Below are 4,765 nucleotides of genomic sequence, written 5' to 3'. Positions count from 1 at the left end.
TCCCATGTTCTTTCATTCCCAGGTCACTGGATTAGTTGAAATCCCCTTAGTTCAGGCACAGTGTCTCATAGTGTGGACCAAGCCCTTATATTCCTGACATCCTTGCTCTTTTCCTCCATCCATCTGCTCTTCCACTGGAGCTTGGAAGCTCCATCTAGTTTTCTGATTTTGACCCTGACTTGATCTCCATCATTTGCCAAACAAAAGTTCCATGGTGGTTTTCAAGATAGTCAATCATCAGTCTGACTATGGGACAAGGCACACACAGTTCCTAGGGACATTTCACAGTGCAGTCAACCTCTCCTCCCTGCTTAAGTACCTAGAGAGGGTCACCCTATGGCCTTCTGAGAACCACTCGAGAGATATCGATCTTGACATCCCCAGAATGGCCCCATAAATTGAGATATCATCAGTGTATGTGCATTAACTTGTGTGTGTTTGTGTGTGTGTATTTAAATCACAATAACAAATGGATTGTAATATTGAAGTTTCTTCTCATCTTGAGAAGAATATTTGCTACAGAAACACTCTCACAGTAATAGTGAGAGTGTAAACTATCTAAGAAAGAAGAAATAACGGGAGGAATCCCCCAGGAGTTAGGCTCAGTGTCCCAGGAATTACGCCCAAGGAAAGTCAATGAACTCAGTGATGGAAGATAAAACCCAGCCTAAATAAAACCCTAAATCATTTAGGTGGAACATGAGATACTCTTACAACAGTTACAAGAGGTCTAAAATGCCTGGACTGGAACATAAGGGGAACACAATGACGTGGAGCTGAGAGTGCATGGCAAAACTGATTGGATCTGGCAAAAATTATGTAAGCATACCAAGGAAACCACCAGTGGGACAAAACCCTAAGAAATCTGTATGACAACATATCATGTTGAACATAATGAGATTTATAGACAAAGGAAAGATCTTAATTATGTCACTGTCACACAGGTGATGATGAACCAGTTCCATCGTAGAGTGACTCCCTGCTGTGTTTAAGATAACCTGTCAATTCTGTCTAGTCAGTTACAAGGAAATTTGCATTAATTGCACAGATTAACTATCAGCATCATTTACTGCACAATCAAAGGCAAGGCAAAGAAATCATAGACATGTTGTTGAATGCTGATGATGTTATTGGGAGTTTTGATGGGTTTTTTTCTTAAAGGGAAATCATCGGTGACTCTCATGCATGAAGCAGATCCTTTCTCTGTGATGTTTCCTGAATAGCCACTGAGATACCAGCCCATTGAGTTGTGGTCTCTCTCTCTTTTAAAAAGCAACTTCTACCTTCAGCTTGATCTCTTGCTTGAGCTTCCCTTCCTGCTACTAGGCTCCTTTTCTGATCCTGCAGAGGGCTTTTGTAAGGTGATGTGGGAGTGTCATATATCAATGTGTTGATTTCATTGGCTAAGCAATAAAGGAACTGCCTCGGCCCATTTCATTGGTTAGAAGATAGGTGGGAGGAGTAGACAGAACAGAATGCCAGGAGGAAGAGGAAGTGAGGGCAGACTCCGCAGCTCTGCTCTCCGGAGCAGACGCAGGAGAGACGCCATGCTACCTGCTCCAGGGAAGACGCACGCTATGAAGCTCCAACCCAGGATGGACTTAGGCTAGAATCTTCCCGGTATGCGCACCTAGGGGCGCTACACAGATGATTAGAAATGGGCCAGAGCAGTGTTTAAAAGAATACAGTGTCCGTGTAATTATTTGGGGCATAAGCTAGCCGAGCCAGGCGGCTGGGGATTTGGGGACGCAACCCTGCCGCTGTCCATATTACTACAAATGGCGCCCAACGTGGGGCTCGAACCCACGACCCTGGGATTAAGAGTCCCATGCTCTACCGACTGAGCTAGCCGGGCCAGGCGGCTGGGGATTTGGGGACGCAACCCTGCCGCCGTCCATATTACTACAAATGACGCCCAGACGTGTGGCTAACTGAGTCCACAGAAAGCCTGAGAAAGCTTAGAAAAGAATAGAGTAAAGCATGTTTCTTACGGCAATTTCTTGGGTCTGCTCTACTTGCTAGAGGCAAGCTAGCGCCTCATCTAAGAGAGGCTTCCTGACTCAGCTTCAGCTGCAAAGCCTGCAGCTCATTAAGAGGTCCTGCCACGAAACACTTAAACAGTGTTGACGAAAAGCTGAACGCATGTTTTTCGGTTTTCAGCCGTAGCAGGAAAAAAGCTGCGCTGTTTAAAAATGCCGGCTTTCTGGGCCATCCTGCCAGGGCAAACTCTGACTGTTTGAGGCAGGAGGGCCAGCTACCGAGAGAGGATTTGAGTGTTGTCTGTTGTAGCTTGCTGGCTGGCAGGGACCTTGAACCGCCATAGAGGTGTGGCTATAAACATGGCTGCAGCCTGTATATCCGCCATGAGGCTGGAAAGCTAAGGAATGGACTGGATCTAGCTGGCAAAGCCATGCCTTTAGTCCTACTGAGATTGCTTGGCTAATTAAAGACTCACGTGGTCAGAAAAAGAGAGATATACAGTTAAAGAGAGATTCAAAGACAGAGAAAATTTCTGAATGGTTTAAAGTGTGTTAAAATATATGCAAGCTGAAAGTTGAAGTTCTTAAAGCAAAAAACAAAAAAAAAGGAAGAGAGTTGTTGTGTGTACACACCTTTAATCCCAACACTTGGGAGGCAGAGGGAGATAGACCTCTGTGACTTCAAGGTGTGGTAGCACACGCCTTTAATCCCAGTGCCTAGAAGGCAGAGACAAACAGATCTCTGTGAGTTCAAGGTGTAGTAGCAAACACCTTTAATCCCAATGCCTGGGAGGCAGAGACAGGCGGATCTCTGAGAGTTCAAAGACAGCCTGGTCTACAGATGTGCGCTCAAAAAGCAAAAAGTTAACGTAGGAATGTCACAGCTTAGATTCTTAAGCGCCTAGTGATTTAAAGGCGCAAATCAAAAGTGCTCCTGGATAGTAAAAAATTGCAGATTCACAATAGGACAGATTCAGACCACTAAACGAGTCAGACTGTTGGATGAATATACGTAGGCTTGGGAGAGAGAAGAAAAAGAATATAGAGAATAAAGTTAATGGTTTAAAAAAAAAAGGTAAAGTCTTTAAAGAGACAGAATAAAGTAAAGTGATAGAGTAAAAATAAGCCGCGTAAAGATGAAAAATTCACAGAGAGTCTGGATTCTTTGTATTATTGTGTTTTCTTTAAAATTTTTGACTGTGAAGGAGCTAAGGACAGAGAGACATTTCATTATATGGGCTGCCCAGTGGAACCAGAACGGATATCATGAGGGTATGATATCAGAATTTGGGTCTAAGGATATGATGCTTTGGAGAGAGTCTTCTTTTGTTTTCACAGAGGACCAGACCCTTTGGATTTCTTCTATCCCGATTTGGTATGATAGACCACGACCTCCTGAAATGTTCCTGTGAACGCCCTCAAAAAATTACGTCACTCAACTGCCAACTGAGATAAACCTGGCACACAGGTTACACCCTAAATGATCTGATTAACAGCGCCCCCATTCAGCAGGAAGCAGTTTGGAGAGAAAAAACTGCGCCCATGTTCCCAAATATAGTTTATAAATGTTCTTTTACATTTAAAGGGGGATATGATATAGACATGAATAATTTGCATTAGTATAGATTTTGCTTTATTGATAGAGATTTACGGTTAATTTTGTTATATGTATGAATGTTTCTGATGTAATTTTTACTTGATAACTGTTTTGTTATATGTAATTTTGCTATGTTAAGGTTGAAGCCTTCCTTTTTTTGTTTAAACAGAAAAAGTGGAAGTGATGTGGGAGTGTCATATATCAATCTGTTGATTTCATTGGCTAAGCAATAAAGGAACTGCCTCGGCCCATTTCATTGGTTAGAAGATAGGTGGGAGGAGTAGACAGAACAGATGCCAGGAGGAAGAGGAAGTGAGGTCAGACTCCGCAGCTCTGCTCTCCGGAGCAGACACAGGAGAGACGCCATGCTACCTGCTCCAGGGAAGACGCACGCTATGAAGCTCCAACCCAGGATGGACTTAGGCTAGAATCTTCCCGGTAAGCGCACCTAGGGGCGCTACACAGATGATTAGAAATGGGCCAGAGCAGTGTTTAAAAGAATACAGTGTCCGTGTAATTATTTGGGGCATAAGCTAGCCGAGCCAGGTGGCTGGGGATTTGGGGACGCAACCCTGCCACCGTCCATATTACTACAGTAAGGGATTGTGATCTCTAAGTTTTTCCCCTTTCAAGAACTAATCATTCTATTAATCACAATTCTAAACTGCTGTGGGAGTTTGTTTGTGACTTATGCCTTCACATGTGATACAAGCGACCTGTGTGTATAGGGTCTTCTCTCTGTTCATGTGGGGAAGGCATGGCAGCAGGAGTTGATGGCTGCTCATTCTCTGTAAGGAAATCAGTAAACAGTGGGGACCAAGTACAAGGATGTCCTGAAATATTAAGTCTTGTCCTTTCAAGGCCCCAAAGCCTCCAGCTAGGTTCAGGGTCACGACATTCTCCAAAACCCACCGAGCATGAAGTATTCAGAACCAGAAGCCTGTGTGTGCCATATCACATAAATTCATCGTGAGTACACCAATCTGGTTTTTTTTTTTTAATTCTAAATTATTTTGTCCCATCGGAACGATCTATATTACCAATTAACCAAATTTGCTGCATCTTTGGTGTCCTAGAATTGCTTTAAATTGTTGCTGGGACAGTCTTACAAACCTTCCTGTGCTGTTATGAGACCTTAAGGGGACAGCACTTATTTCAGAAATCAAAGGCAGTTGGGTTCAATCCTATG

General features: G+C 43.5%; 1 non-coding gene across 1 annotated transcript; it reads right to left on the bottom strand.

Annotated features, from left to right (window-relative positions):
• Positions 1-1,782: 1,782 nt before the first annotated feature.
• On the bottom strand, positions 1,783-1,855 carry Trnak-cuu (transfer RNA lysine (anticodon CUU)). The gene has a single exon. It is a non-coding gene; the product is annotated as a tRNA-Lys (tRNA).
• Between the last annotated feature and the right edge of the window lie 2,910 nt (positions 1,856-4,765).

Source organism: Microtus pennsylvanicus (assembly GCF_037038515.1).
Source record: "Microtus pennsylvanicus isolate mMicPen1 chromosome Y unlocalized genomic scaffold, mMicPen1.hap1 SUPER_Y_unloc_2, whole genome shotgun sequence".
NCBI lineage: Eukaryota > Metazoa > Chordata > Mammalia > Rodentia > Cricetidae > Microtus > Microtus pennsylvanicus.
Note: the sequence above shows the minus strand (reverse complement) of the source record. Positions and strands in the feature narration are given on the sequence as shown.